General features: G+C 43.3%; 1 protein-coding gene across 8 annotated transcripts in view; it reads right to left on the minus strand.

The window, feature by feature from the left end:
* Positions 1–16,265, minus strand: part of TNRC6B (trinucleotide repeat containing adaptor 6B) — a 294,090-nt gene that overhangs the window by 212,852 nt on the left and 64,973 nt on the right. For all 8 annotated transcript variants that reach the window (XM_055252755.2, XM_055252752.2, XM_063622887.1 and 5 more), the window contains exon 2: positions 7,401–7,474. The gene's annotated coding sequence lies outside the window, so the exon portion shown is untranslated. The remainder of the gene's footprint in view (positions 1–7,400; positions 7,475–16,265) is intronic.

Genomic DNA, 16,265 nt, shown 5'->3' on the forward strand with positions numbered 1-16,265 from the left:
AAGGCAGGTGGATGGCTTGAGCTAAGGAGTTTAAGACCAGCCTGGGGGCGAAACCCCACCTCTAACCAAAATACAAAAATTAGCCAGGTGTGGTGACACATGTATGTGGGCCCAGCTACTCAAGAGGCTGAGGTGGGAGGACTGGTTGAGTCCAGGAGGTCAAGGCTGCAGTGAGCTGTGATCACACCACTGCACTCCAGCCTGGGCAACAGAGTGAGACCCTGTCTCAAAAAAAAAAAAAAAAAAAAAGGGTAAAAAGATGCTGGTAGTGTATGTTTTTTGTGTGTGCAAGAAAAATCTATTAATGCACAACACTTGATGATCTGTTTTGGTGTAGGCTTCTCTATAACCAGCCAAGACTCAAGGCTAAGAAGGCACTTCCAGGAAGCTGTTTCCTCATCTACTGGGTGGGAAGGGGTTACCAAAATATCTACTTTGTTCACCCACCTAGCAAGGTCTTGTTGGTAACAAATGCATATTTATGTGATGTGAAGTATAAAATCAGTACAGTAGAAGCTCTCAATTGATAACCATTCACTCGCTCCCAGCTTAATCAACATCGCCCATCCCCTCTGTAAAACACATGACAGATGCTCACAGCAAGTGAAAACAGGCTTTCTCTGGTTGATTTTGTCCCTCACCTATTTATTACAGTTGCGCAAAAAAAAAAAAAAAAAAAAAAAAAGTTCTGTTTGTATAAAAATTAGGTTGACAGCATTGGAAAAACTCAATAACATATCCAGAAAGATTTTATGTGTAATTTGCTTCACAGATGTCTTTAAGTTCTCCTAGTTCACTGAAACAGTGACTGCATTTCATAGATGATGCATTATGGGCATAGCTGAACCAGAAAAACTCCTTGGAACTCCATTCATGCTTGCAGGCCTGTGCTCAGCACACTCGTCTTGGTCTGGTGCTGTACTGTCTGCTTCCTCTAGACCCACGCTCCATTCTCCACCTGACTGTGTGCCCCAGGGGACACCATCATCGGGCTCCTTATCTTCTGGCTGCTGGCTGGGCTAAGCCAGTGGGAGGCACTGACTGGAGACAGGAGGTCGGGAGAGGAAGAAGGGATGGCAGTGGTTGTTTCTTCTATGAAACGGCACTGCTCTCAACTTGCTGGCTTCTCCTTCAGCTTTAATCTTTTTACTTTCATCCTTTCTGGATTCTCCTATTTGGCTGTTCTATTTTTCTTAAGTCTTTTTCTAGCTTGACTTGCCTGGCTAAATTAGTTCTCTCCTTCTTTGACAATCACTGCTATTTCCCCTCACCAACTCCTCCTCCCTATCCCCCAACACTGCACACTGTCATCTCTCCTCCCCCATGCTATCACCCTCTACCCAAGGCTTTAACTAAGACTTCTGCCCCTACACTCACTTCTTAAAATCCATCATGTCCCAATAAGAGCCTACCAAGGCCCAAGTCTTCCCTTCCCTACTACTACAGCCCTCAGTTTTCCAACATGTTAGAATGGAAATAGGGAAACCAACAAGGGCTACTGAACCACCCAGTGGCTGACAACAGTGGGGAACCTTACTATTGCTAGGCCTGAAGGGGAAGGGGCAGTGACTGGAACCTGGAGGGGGAGCTGTGGCCGTCACTGAAGATTCCAACAGACCTGGATGCTTATAGATGTGTGACCTTGAAGGAATTACTCAATTTGTCTCAGTCTCAGCTTCCCTACCAAATCTTGGGAATAATAGTTATTCTGAGGATTCACTGATAATGTATTTGCACTTGATATATAACAGGCACTTAATAAGTACATGGAGATGACCAACTCACAAGACATTCTCTACTCTGAATTTTTATTCTTTCAGGGTCCGATCCCCAGTGATCTCCATTTCCCTCTGGACATGCTATGAAACAGGAATGCTTTTTCCTGGCTCCCGAGTTTCCACCTTTGGCTCCTCTACACCTGTACACAATCCACTCCAGAGAAGGTAACAGGATCTTACTTTAATGGTGAGTTTGAAAGGAGAAACAAGGTAGGTGGAGCTCAGCCCTGTCTTTTCCTTCCTTTTGGAAACCAGCTGCCCCGGGAAGCATGCATTCTCCTCTTCTCCACCCATAAACACAGGACCCTCACAACTACCCGTGAGTGGGTCAGTCTGTGTTATTATGAAGTTCAATGTTAAGTTCACTGGCCTATAGATGTGTCACATTCTCCAATACAGCTTTTTTTTTTTTTTTTAAGCCCGGCCCCTCCGCCCAGTGGCACACACAATAGCAGTGGCAGCGGGAATGGGTGGTCCAATACCGCTTTATTAGTCAGAGAAACAGCATTTTGGTCTCCCAAATGCCCTCCTTTTAAAAAGGAGGGAAAAATGAAAAGTGTAACAATTTTTCGCTGCATATTAGCTTTTAAAAAGGAGGACATTTGGGAGACCAAAATATACAGCCCAGTCAAGGGAAGGAGAGTGCTATTTATTGGGTCTCAAAGACCCTAACCTCTGGTGCGTGGCACCGAAATTTTGATAAATAGACACGAACTAAAATTCAAGGGAGTAAAATACACGTGGCATTTTTGAGGCTTCTGTTAAGGCCAGGACTTTGGGCCTTGGACTTTAATGAGAGGGCACAGTATTTTCTTGTAGAAGCTTATATTAGGCTTTTTACTGTTGTTTTTATAGTTATACACTAGCTTTTAACTATTGATGCTGCATTAGAGGTTTATAAACCATAGGCACACAGTATTTTGACCTTAGCAGTGACTGTAGTTATGGCAACTTTGTCTTCACGTAAGTGGCTGTTTCTATAGAGACAAGGCTGCATAAACTAGGCACATAAGCCTTAGCAAAGGGTTGGGGGCTTTGCAGGCCTCATCAAGAAACAAGCCACAGACGGTTGTGGTGGTGGTGGTGATGCTGGTATTGAAAGCTCATTTACATATCAGCTGTGCAGGCAGCCTCAGCATACACTGGCTGCTCTGGCCTAGCAAGCAAATGCCAGCTGTGCTGGCCTCAGCAAAGGGAATAGGGCATTAATGGGCTTGGGTGGCTTCAGTGTACAGAAGGCTGCTGCTTGACCTTGAATTATGCCGGCACAGCTTTTCCTAAGCAGGCATGGCTGAGGAAAGATTAGACTTCAGGGAAAACAGACTTTCTTCCTACAGGCCTTTTAGACATCAGAAAGTGGAACAATTACTCGCTGCATATAAGCTGCAAAGCAGCTGAATTTCAAATAGCACACATGCATTACAAAACCAGTGAAGTTCTTCATTTAAATTGCTTGTGTTAGGTTTATATAGGTGATTCAAAAGGAAAATGAAAATTAAGAGGTTTCTGGCTATACAAGGAAGGAAGGAAGGAAGGAAGGAGGGAGGGAGGGAGGGAGAGAGGAAGGAAGGGAGACTGGCATAACCCTGGCTGACCTAGACTTACTGGTTAAGAACAATGCACTAAGAAACAAAAGCTAGGTAATGCTAGGGGAGGAAAACTTTTTTCCCTGCTCCTGATGCTTCCTTCCACATGGGACAATATCCAATTTTTCATATTCCTGGCCTTGTATCCCTGACTCAGGCTGTCAGGGGTGAAGTCACTTCTCTGATGAGTGTGTTTGGAAGAAGAAACCAGGCTTGCATAGTCCAGCCCTTTTCTCTCCCTTTCCCCTTGGGGGCACCTGTTCTGCTCTGCTCCTTTCGTTGGCTAGGAGGCAGGCGAGGAGGCAGGTCTATCCCAGACTAGTGTTGCTGGGTGAATAAACCTGTTAAGTCCTGCAGTTCAGTATTTAAAATGTGCTTGCCCTGAGATTTAAGCCAGTTCTCCTATGGCAACTTTATGAATGATAAACGTGAAATTTTGATCTCCACCTATCTGCCTTACTCCTTTGTCCTAAGTCTCTGTTGGTTCAGAACTTGAGCAGGGAAGAGAATATTACTTATTGGATACCCTTTGATCTCAACTTATATCTAAAACGTATCCTCCTCAGAATTAAGTTCAGTTTTCCATATCAGCCTTGTCTTCCAAATTATTCCATTACCACAGCATTAATCACACACTTTTACTTCCTAAGCTTTTCACTAACCTCATTTCTAGTTACTCTCAAAGCACACTGTATTCTGCATTCACGCAGGCAAATCTTTCCATTCTCAGCACACAACATACTAATCTCTATCTATGTATATCCTAGTCCACACCCCACTGGAAACCCCTTCCCCTCATCACCAATCCACATCTCTACCCTTCAGTATTTTTTTTTTTTTTTTGAGACAGGGTCTCACTCTGTCACCCAGGCTGAAGTGCAGTGGCATGATCACGGCTCAATGCAGCCTCAGCCTCGCTGGGCTTCCCAAGTAGCTGGGACTACAGGTGCACATCACCATGCCCAGCTAATTTTTGTATTTATGGTAGAGTTCGGATTTCACTATGTTGCCCAGGCTAGTCTTGAACTTGTGAGCTCAAGCAATCCACCTGCCTAGGCCTCCCAAAATGCTGGGATTTAGGTGTGAGCCATAGTGCCTGGCCTCCAGTCAATTTTTATTTCTAAATATCTTTCCTGACTAAAACCATGTAATGTGCCCACTTACTAAATGTCATATTGATACCTATTTTTATCTTTGCCCTTTATTTCACTTGCTCTCATTTTTTGTTGTTTTGGAGCTGTCCTTAGTTTTCAATGTGTTTCTTGAATAAACCTTGATAACATTCTTGTTTGAAGGCATGGCTTATGGTTGTGTCTAGGGCAACTTTACTTTTCTTTTGACAAAATAGAAGGTAAGTAAGATAGGCAATGCAGAAGTGTGTGGTTAACTAAGGGTTCCATGTAAGAAGTGACAAAGTCTAATGTATCAGTGCTAACAGAGTCACAAAAAAGTCAGGGCAAAGCCCACTTACGTGAAAACTAGAGGGGTGAACAAGTCATGCCAAAGAGACAAGTCACGTCCCATCATGGGATAATGAGACAATGCACAAGTGTTTATTTTATGTATGTATGTATGTATGTATGTATGTATGTATGTATCTATGTATGTATTTAGAGACAGAGTCCCACTCTGTTGCCCAGGTTGGAGTGCAGTGGCGCAATCTCGGCTCACTGCAACCTCTGCCTCCCAGGTTCAAGCAATTCTCCTGCCTCAGCCTCCCAAGTAGCTGGGACTACAGGCACGTGCCACCATGCCTGGCTAATTTTTGTATTTTTAGTAGAGACAGGGTTTCACCATGTTGGCCAGGCTGGTCTGGAACTCGTGACCTCAAGTGATCCGCCCACCTCAGCCTCCCAAAGTGCTGGGACTATAGGCGTGAGCCACCGTGTCCGGCTGACACAAGTGTTTAATTTCTGCTTTTGCACATCACTTCAATTTGGAACAGTCACCAGTTTGTGACCTGTGGTAGGTGGTGGATAGTCTTGACCTGGCACAGTGCTTGCCACACACGACAGGACTCAGCAAATGTTAAGAACTAAATACAAGTAATGTCCTACAGTACCTGTGCAAGTTCTTCCAGGAAAATTACCAAATATGTTAATATTTTCAAAAGCCCTCCAGGATCCAGCCCTTGCCTGTCTCTCCAGCCTCGTCTGCCTGGTCTCTGTTCCTTTGTTCCAGCCGTAATGAACATCTTACAGCTTTGCCAATACGGCAGACTGTTTCAGGTTTCCATGTTTTTGTTGCTATCACTCCCTCTGCCTTTCCCTCCTCCGGTGCCACAAGGGGAGACCCTACTTTCCAATCAAGGCTCAGCTTTTATGAACTATTTCCTGATCCATCTCTAGGCATAAATAATGATTCCTTCCTCAGTGCCTCCAGTGGATCTTGTTTGAAGTCTATTATGGGATCTGTAACACTTTATTGGATTTATTTACTCACATAGATTCCTCTATGTGATAAGGATTAGACTGTCAACCCCTTGATACCAGACACTATATCTTGTTAATCTCTGTATTCAGTCTGCTTAAAACTGTGTACCTGGCATTTAATAAGTATTCAATAAATTTCTATGTAAGAATGATTGAATTAATCAATGACAGTGCTTTTCCTTTAAAATGCAATAGATATCAACTCAATAAACATTTACTGTGCCTCTACCACATGCCAGATGGTACTGGGATAGTGTGTTATGCTGGAATGAACTGTGGCTTTGAAAATGTAGAATCGTTCTTCTTTGTCAGTTATTAGCTGTGTGGTCTTGGGCAAGTTATTTAACTTTCTAATCCTGAGTATTTTCATCCATAAAGCTGTGCAGGAAAAGGTGTTACAAAGATTAAATTAAACATGTGTGTAGAACTCTTAGCAAGGTGTCTAACAGCATTTTATCTTATTTCTCTATACTACTGAGGCTGAACTGGAGGTTCAAAAACCATAGGCCACACAGTATTTTGACCTTAGCAGTGGCTATGGTTATGGCTACTGTCTTCAGGTAAGTGGCTGTCTCTATAGAGACAAGGTGCATACACTAGGCACATAAGCCTAGCAAAGGGTTGGGGAGAAATTCATCATGAATTTCTCATCCTACCCTGGTCCCCTCATATTAGCTCATCGGCAAGTCCTATCATTTTTGCTTTCAAAATTTGTTTCTCGGATCCACCCACAGTTCTTCATTTTCACTGCTGTCATCCTTTCTTGCTTGTGGGGGCCTCTTTTAGGCATTGAAAATAGGTTAGTTCCCTTCCAAGCAGTCTCAAAGGGTTTATATATTAGTAAAGGAGACAGATACAAATAAACAACTTTAATAAAAAATATTGAATAATTTATTACTGTAATAACAACAGGTGCTCTTAGAATACAGATGAAAAATTCTGCCAAGGGAGTTTGGGAGAAGTAGACAACAGGAAAAATACAACAAGGAGAGTAGACAGTCACATTCTTCTCCCTGCTTCCAAACTCTAAAAAGATAAAAGCATCAACCAAGGCACAAAGCCATGAAAAAAATACTATATATATATCTAGGGAGCAGAAAATTGTCCATTAAGGCTTACAGATAAGGATTCACTAAAAAAGCAGCCAGAAATGTTGACTGGAATTAGGTTTTGAAGGGATCTGTGGGACAATATCTGCAGCAACTGGATGCCATGAGAGCTGTTTAAGCAAAGGCATGACCTGAGTAAATCTATCGTTCAGAAAGTGAACCCTGGCAGTAATGTGGACTACAGACCGCAGCAGTGAAAGGTGAGAGACAGAGACGCTAGGGGTACATTCACATAAAACTCACATAATCCTAATAACTAAGTTGTAGCTTTCTAGCATGAGGCACCAAATGTCAGTATCCATCTAAATACCAGCGTTTTTTAAAGGCACCTACCATATAGTAGGAAAGCAAGGGGCTGGTATGATGGTCACCTTAAAAATATCTTTCTGTAAGAACTTGGTAAAAGGGCAACAGTGTTCCTGAAAAAGTACTTTTCTTCTTTTTAAGAAGAAGACTATTGCCAATACATGGTAGATATATATTTTAAAAACTTACCTTTGACAGTACCTGGGGCAACACAAGCCCGTGAAGATGAGTCTAGGTTACATTCAGTGCAAAAAACCACAACCCTGAAAAGAGAAAAAAATCACAATGAACTGTATGCTCATAGCAAGATGCCACATGAAACAGTGGCACAGGCAGACTCGTGGAAATCCAGCTCCTCCTTTCACCAGCTATTGTTTCTAGGCCCGCGGCCCAACCTCTCAGAGCTCAGCTTCCTCAACCAACACTGGGAACAATAACAACACCTTCTTCATAGGGTTCTTTTGAAGTTTAAATGACATATGTGTAAAACTCTTAGTACTGCGCAGGATACCAAACACATGCTCAATAAAGGCAAGTGGTTATTAATATTAAGGCTTTATACAATCAAGGCATCACCCTCTACCCAGGTGTTTAGGTCAGACCCTGACATCTGTCATGAATTTCTCACCCAACCCCTCATATCAGCCCATCAGCAAGTCCTATCATTTCCTCTTTCAAAATCTGTTTCTCAGATCTACCCATAATTCTTCATTTTCACTGCTGTCATTCTTGCCTGTTGGGGCCATTTCGCTGGTTCTCTGTTCCTACTCTTGCTCCTCCCCAATCCATTCCCCCATAATGGCTGGAATAGTCTCTTCAAAATCAATTCATAGCAAGTTGCTAGTAAATGCAGTAAATATTTTATTTATTCCATGATGGAATCTCTCTCTGAAGTATATATTCATGTATTTGAATACAGAGATATAGGAATATATATTAAATGGACAGCAACTTCATTTTACAATGACACAAACAAATGCAGAAGGAATGCTCCTCAAGGTTGGAGCTACCTACGTGTGTGCAGGTGCTCAAAGGAATGGCGAGCCCAGGAGAGGCTCATCTGGGACCAGCATCTACACTGCTGTCAGAAAGCTGGCACTATTTGGAAGTTGGCCCCTTAGTTTCACAGTCAACCCAATACTTCTGTCCAAGACAGCATGCTCCATTCCCCACAGCTAGAGATTGTAAGTCAGGGCTTCAGCCCCACATTAGGCCACAGTGCTGAGATGGTGCTGCAGGGAATCTGAAAGCACCTCACTGCCCTGCTATCTGTCGTCCCCTCTATTTGACTTACTTTATTTAATAGTGTTTGAATCAATACATCTCAGATGGAACTGTGATGAGAATTAGAAATATTTTGACTCGTCTCCCTATCTCCCTACTGTACACTGCGTCCCAGCAGTCTTTCTTGCTAAAAAGCAAATTTGACCTCTGGGTATCTCACCACCTAAATTCAGTCAGTAACTACCTTTAGGGTAAAATCCAAGGCCTCTCCAGACCCGTTATCACTTCATGACTGCACAGTTTCCTTACTCACAACACACACACTAATGTCTGAGAGCCCTCTGCCTATTCCCTTCCCCTTTTCCTTTAGGTGTTATCTCCTAGAAATTTTCTGTATCCTCCCTGGTTGGACAACGTGTTCCTCCTCTGAGATATACATTATATTGGTAATATCCACGGGTCCATTTTCTTCACTCAGCAGGAGCTCCTTGATAGCAAGGACTATGTCTGACACACCTTTGAATTTGGTACTGGGTAGAGTCCAATAAACATAAGCTGAACTGAATCCCAATGGGATCCCAGCAATTCAGTACTTGCATGTGGATGTGTCCCCTAATTAAATACATTGGTAAAAACTGAAGTTAGCTGCAACCTCCAAGATGGGTCTGGCCCTTACAGAGAACTCGAAGCTACGTGGTTAAGTCGGACCCTCAGCACTTCAGAGGACGACTGGATTCATTAATTTTTTGTCAACTGCAGAGACTATCAAGAGAATAACACTAATTTTTAGTTCCCTATTCTGATTAAAGTTTCCACTTAGGCTAAAACACAGCCTCTTCTCTGGATTTATCATTAGTCCAAATTCTGTGCTGACCCTGTAAAGTTGCTCATTACATGTCTCCTTAACAGACAAGGCTAGAAAGAGATCATGCCACTCAGTCCCTAGGCCTGCTTGGCAGTGAGTCTCAGACACTGCCTGTATTCAGAGGGGAGGGGAAAAAAAGAATTAAGGTAGAGGATAGGCAGGCTAGGGAAACTGAGCAGTTTTCCAAGTACTCTTGAATCCAGGTTTTACAGAACAGCTGCATTACTTTCTCTGCCAGGCTGTGAACCTCTGTATCATCAGGTACACATGTATTCAAAATAAACATAAAAATTAATTATAAAATCAACATTTGAAATTATCTAGTTGAAGTTACCTACAGCACTATTTTCCTTCCAAGGTATAAATAGTGGCAAATTCCTCCAAAACAGCTTTGAAATGCTCAGAACTACATGGTAATCCTACCATCTGATCAGGTACAGCTGCAGCAGTAAAACTGTGAACCATTCCAGTTTTCTCTCTTTCAGAGCAGCCAAACTAGTCTTGGAATTCATAGAAGGGGTGGGAATGTTCAGTGGATCTTGGGTTAAATCAATCCCCAGGTCCTGCTAAACTGCAAGCCGGCTGCAAGAATTCCTCTAGGCCGGGCGTGGTGGCTCACTCCTATAATCCTAGCACTTCATTTTGAGAGGCCGAGACAGGAGGATCAGTTAAGCTCAGGAGTTTGAGATCGGCCTGAGCAACACAGGAAGACCCTGTCTCTATAAAAAAATGTAAAAAATTAATGGGGCATGGTGGCATGTGCCTGTAGTCTCAGCTACTAAAGAGGCTAAGGCAGGAGAATTGCTTGAGTCTGGGAGGTCAAGGCTGCAGTGAACCATGATCACACCACTGCACTTCAGCCTGGGTGACACAGTAAGACCCAGTCTCAAAAAAATAAAAATAAAAATAAAGAATTCTTCCAAAGCCTAGTACCTAACTAAACTCACAGGATTTAATTAGAACTAAATCTTTCCTAGGGAATATGGCAAGTTGAAAGAAATACATATTCAACAAACTATATTTATTTTGCTGGTATCTTACTAGTATCACCTCTGATATGGCAGGGTTTTAATTTTCAAACTTGACTATTCAGCACAATTATTTTAAATTTAAATTCTCATTTTAAAAATTCAAGCAGTATAGAGAGGCTCTTAACCAATGTCCCCTCTCCCTCCATTCCAGTCTTCCCAGGACTCACCACTCCTATCAGTTTGATATCCAGCATAATTCTTGGGACACAGACTATTAAGAATACACTATAAACTTTTAATTGAGTCACAAATAACTCTGAAAACCCTGTCTGCCTACACTGTTGGCAACTGGCCTAACTTCAAGCAAGACGTCCAGAAGAGATGTCTTAAGTGAGGCAGCAGATGTGAGGGAGGAGCACAACACCAGCAAGGAGGCCTGGAAGGTCTTCCCAGGAAGCAAGAGGGGATGCCAGGGGACTTGGTGGCAGACAGGAGGGTACCACCCATCCAGCTCTGTGAGCAGGGCACCCGGCCCAAGTGGACAAGAAGATACCTAGTTAATTAAGTAACACAAATAATATCAAAAGTTTAAGGAGGCCACGCGTGGTGGCTTACACCTGTCATCCCAGCACTTTGGGAGGCAGAGGTGGGCAGACTGAGCTCAAGAGTTCAAGACTAGCCTGGGCAACCTGGTGAAACCCCATCTCTACAAAAAAACACAAAAAAATCAGCCCAGCAGGAGGCTGAGGTGGGAGGATGGCTTGAGCCTAGGAGGCAGGGGATGCAGTGAGCCTAGATCACACCACTGCACTCCAGTCTGGGCAACAGAGCCAGACCTTGTCTCAAAAGGAGCACAGGTGGAGGTAGATCTGCTAGAAGCAGATGGTTTTATTTAGTCCCCATACACAAGAGAAATACTATCTTTGCAGTTTTAGGCCACTCCCTACTTCACTTCAACACTTTGGAAGTTCTGTAAAAATACTGTCTGTCCATTCCTAAAAACATCCCCTTTAACCTTAAAATCTGTTCTAGCTATTGCGCTCCTCCTCCCCTCTTCCCCTTCCTAGTCCAGCTTTTGTTGTTGTTGAGACCGAGTCTTGCTCTGTCGCCCAGGCTGGAGTGCAGCGATGCAATCTCAGGTCACTGCAACCTCCACCTCCCAGGTTCAAGCAATTCTCCTGCCTCAGCCTCCCGAGTAACTGGGATTACAGGTGTGTGCCACTATGCCTGGCTCTATTTTTAGTCGGAGTTTCACCATGTTGATCAGGCTCGTCTTGAACTCCTGACCTCAAGTGATCAACCCTCCTTGGCCTCCCAAAGTGCTGGAATTATAGGCGTGAGCCACTGCACCTGGCCTAGTCAAGCTTCTAGAAAAAGCAGTTTATATTTGTGGTCTCAACATACTAATTTCTCATTCACTTATTAATCATCACAACTTAATTTCTGCCCCTATCAATCTCAGTGTCAATGCAACGGATGCTATTCAACTGTTCTTCCTTTAACCTCTCTCTAGCATTTAAAAGTCAGAACCATGTCTAAAAATAAACACAAAATAAATAAATAAAAATCAGAACCAGAACCACCTGAAATCTATCATTTGGGAGCTCCTTTCCTGTCTTAAGAGTAAGGATACTGAAGATCCAGCCACTGGGCCAGGGGCATCCTGTTTTAGTTCCTGGTATCCTGGCTGTGTCAGGTCCTCCTGTTCCCTTGGGTCTGCAACCTGCCTTCTTATCATGGGCAGGGTTTGGGGTGGGTGAGATGATGAAAAGCTGCTGCTACAGCTGCTGCTGTACATGGCAGACTGGGGGACAGGGTCATGGAAAGGGAATCAAACTCAACTCCTGGCTTCACCAACTGAGCTCAGTTCTGATGCCCAATCTGACATGGAGCAGGTCTAGTCCCTTCACCCACCCCCCTGGAAGGGCCCACTGCAGTACTTTTGCTACCTCTTGGTCTGTTTCTTTCCAGTCTCTTTCACAGGACAGTCTTTTTCTCCCTTCCTTTCATTACTGGTGTATTCCTCCTCTGGAGTCCACACCTCCCTTTCTCTTTTTATTACACACACATCCTTTTGCTTTCTCTTTTTTGAGATGGAGTCTCACTCTGTCGCCCAGGCTGCAGTGCAGTGGCGCGCTTGGTTCACTACGACCTCTGCCGCCGGGTTCAAGCAATTCTCCTGCCTCAGCCTCCCGAGTAGCTGGAATTACAGGCGCCTGCCACCGCGCCCAGATAATTTTTGTATTTTTAGTAGAGATGGGGTTTCACCATCTTGGCCAGGCTGGCCTTGAACTCCTGACCTCATGATCCACCTGCCTCGGCCTCCCAAAGTGCTGGGATTACAGGCATGAGCCACTTCGCCCAGCCTGGTCTTATGCTTTCTCATAGATACAGCTTCCACTTGGATCTTGATGACTCCCAAGTCTTTCTCTAGGGCTGACCTTTCTTACAGTCTTTAGAACTACCTACATAACTGCCTCATGCAGCTCCACCTCATGCGCCACAGGGCCCTAAAATAAAACAACCCTCCCCCAAAGCGTGTTCTTCTGCCTCACTTGGGAATACTGCCATCCCACTCAAGTCAAGTCTGCAAACATCAGCAGTTCCTTCCTCTCACCAAACTGTCAGTTCTAATCCCCAACTATTCTAGTATATACTTCCTTATTCCTACTGCCACTGACTGCCCTGCTTCTGGCATAGCTTCTCACCAGTCTTATGCTAGTTATCTTTTCAACTGGTTTTCCTACCCTCAAGACCCACCCCTCCCCTACACCACCAGAATTACCTTTAAAAAGTAGAAATCCTTACTGCCTTTGCAATGTGTCCCATCCACCCTGTAGATAAAACCCCATTCCCACTGTGGTCGGCGAGGCCTGGTCCCTGCTCCCCCCACTGCCTTCACCTCCAAAACCCAATTGTTTTCCGTTTCCCTTGAGCACCACATGGTTTCGGTGCCTTTGAGCATGCTCTTTGCACCTAGACTGCCTTCCCAGGGACAGGACAAATTTCTTCCCAACTTTCAAGATGCAGGCTTAGGGAAACCTGTTCTGTGAAGTCTTTCCCGACTCCCTCTTCTCACAGGTGATCTGGATGGATCCTTCCCCTGAGTGAGCAACTGCACTCAGAACACACACTAGGCTTGCTTATGTGTGTGTATACTCGGAGGTGGCAAGCTTCCCAGTCTAAGGCTTCCTTATCACTGTCATTTAATATAGTGCCAGCACAAAGGACGTTCCCAATAAATTATTGTGGAATAAACACACACATTTTTATGAAAAAACTAAAATCAACTCAATACAATATGACATTCTGAGCTTACGAAAACAAAGCTGGGGCTTATCAGCTGTAACAGTCTATGAGGGCAGTGTACTACTTGCATGGCATCCCCAGACTTGCTGGGAGAAGCAGTGAAGGAAACTTTGGGACTGACGGTAGGACCCTGGCACAAGAATGTTAATCTGATTTTTATGTCTTGGAAGTCAGGAAAGGTTGCCTAAGAAAAACAAACTCAGTCCAAAGTAGGAATGATCAGAAAGACTCATACCCAACCTTGGGGTATTAATCCAGCTTGCTCAACTAATTTATGCCCTCCAGCCTGGCTCCAGAATAATCTGTCAATTCTTTAACAGAAAACGCTTGAGAAAGTAAGACTGCCTTCTGAAAGCCTAAAACAACTGCAAATCACTTACAGGTAGAGGCAGGGATGGCAGGGAATTCACCGAGGGTTACAAGAACAGCAGAGGCAGCTACTGAAACAGCAGATTCAACTCAACCAGCTTTACTGAATGCTTACTAAGTACATGGCACTGTGCTCAGCAGGTTTTCACAGCAAGGGCCTACGTCCAGGTTTTATTGCAATTGTTGGTCACATAAGAATTAAGCAGATTAGAGGTAATAAATATGTTAATTGGGTTGACTTAATCATTCCATATTATATTCATAAATCACAATATCACTTTGTACCCCATAAGTATATGCAATTATAATTTGCCAATTTACATTAAAAATTAAAATTAAAAGAAATAATTAAGCAGATTAACATGTTAACTTTTGTGACCAATTTATTGGTGATTAAAGAAAAACCTTTGTTCTTTTTCTATATTGCATATTGAATTTATGAGGTGAGATTGTTCACAAATTTTAGATGTATACTGCTTCTCCAATAAACCCGTGAGTTGAACATTGACAATGATGACAGTAATATGAATAATCATTAACAATTGTTTATGCTGTGCCCAGCACTGTATACTTTGGAGGTCTCAAAAAACTCTCATTTCAGATCTGATCCCCTTTTTCAGGGGCCTTACACTATATATAAGGAGAAAAAAGCTAAGCACTAAGGTGAGTGGCACAGAAGTTTAGAGAACATAGAGAAAATGGTGAGCTAGACAACCTGTGCCGCCTTCAGAGAGAAACTGGGGTTCCAACTGGAACTGACAGGATTTAAAGCAGTGATTCTCAAACCCTTTTGTCTCAGGATCCCTTTACACTTAAGAAAATTATGGAGGACCTCAAAGAGCTCTTGTTTATCTTAATTTTAATTATCAATATTTGCCATACTAAAAATTATAACTATGAAACATTAGAAGTATTAGTTCATTTATTCGGCCAACAAACATATGAAAAAAGCTCACTATCACTGATCAATAGAGAAATGAAAAACCACAATGAGATGCCATCTCATGCCAGTCAGAATGGTGATTATTAAAAAGTCAAGAAACAACAGATGCTGGCAAGGCTGCAGAGAGATAAGAACGCCTTTACACTGTTGGTGGGAATGTAAATGAGTTCAACCATTGTGGAAGACAGTGTGGTGATTCCTCAATGACCTAGAACCAGAAATACCATTTGACTCAGCAATCCCATTACTGGGTATATACCCAAAGGAATATAAATCATTCTATTATAAAGATACATACACGTGTATGTTCAGTGCAGCACTATTCACAACAGCAAAGGCATGGAATCAACCCAAAGGCCCATCAATGATAGACTGGATAAAGAAAATGTGGTACGTATACACCATGGAATACTATGCAGCCATAAAGAAGAATGAGATCACGTTCTTCGCAAGAACACAGATGCAGCTGGAAGCCATTATCCTCAGCAAACTAATGCAGGAACAGAAAATCAAACACTGCATATTCTCACTCATAATGAGGAGCTGAACAATGAGAACACATGGACACAGGGAGGGGAGCAACACACACTGGGCCAGTTGGCTGGGGGTGTGTGGCGGGGGGAGGGAGACATCAGGAAAAATAGCTAATGTATGCTGGGCTTAATACTTAGGTGATAGGTTCACAGTGCAGCAAACCACCATGGCACATGCTTACCTACGTTAACAAACCTGCACATCCTGCACATGTACCCTGGAACTTAAAAATAATAAACTACTACTTTTTAAATTAAAAATGGTATTTCAAAGGATTAAAAATTTGAGGACAGTGGCACTGTTTTACATCTTTGCAAATTTCTTTAATGTCTAGCTTGAGCAACAACAGCTGTACCCAAATATATACTTTTGCATTCAATCTTTTGCAGTATCACATGTCTGGGAAAACTCCAATGTGCACTCATGAGAGAATGAATTTAAAAGGCATACAGCATCTTAGTATTATTAAAATAGTTGTGACCTTCTGAAAGGGTCTTGGATGGGAGGAAGGAGCACACTTTGAGAAGTGTTCATTGAAAAAGATAAAGAAAATGGTCTAAGCAAGCAAGAGCTGGGCAAGAAGAAGTGTGTGGCTCCTAAGCCCTAACTTCCAAGAACACAAACCCCTACTCTTAACAGCTCAGCTACAACCAAGCTAACCTCCGTGGTGAATCTGAGAGACAGAGATGGCCAGGGCAAGGCAGAGTTCTGTCGGGCTGTGCAGGGTGGTGCTGACGGCAGTGCCATCAGGGAGGCTCTACTGCCCTGGGCAACATCTCTAGAGGCCACGTCAGGTTTTCCTCTCCAGAGCCTCCACTGCGCCCTCCTGCTAGAAGAGG

Source organism: Symphalangus syndactylus, chromosome 18, assembly GCF_028878055.3.
Source record: "Symphalangus syndactylus isolate Jambi chromosome 18, NHGRI_mSymSyn1-v2.1_pri, whole genome shotgun sequence".
NCBI lineage: Eukaryota > Metazoa > Chordata > Mammalia > Primates > Hylobatidae > Symphalangus > Symphalangus syndactylus.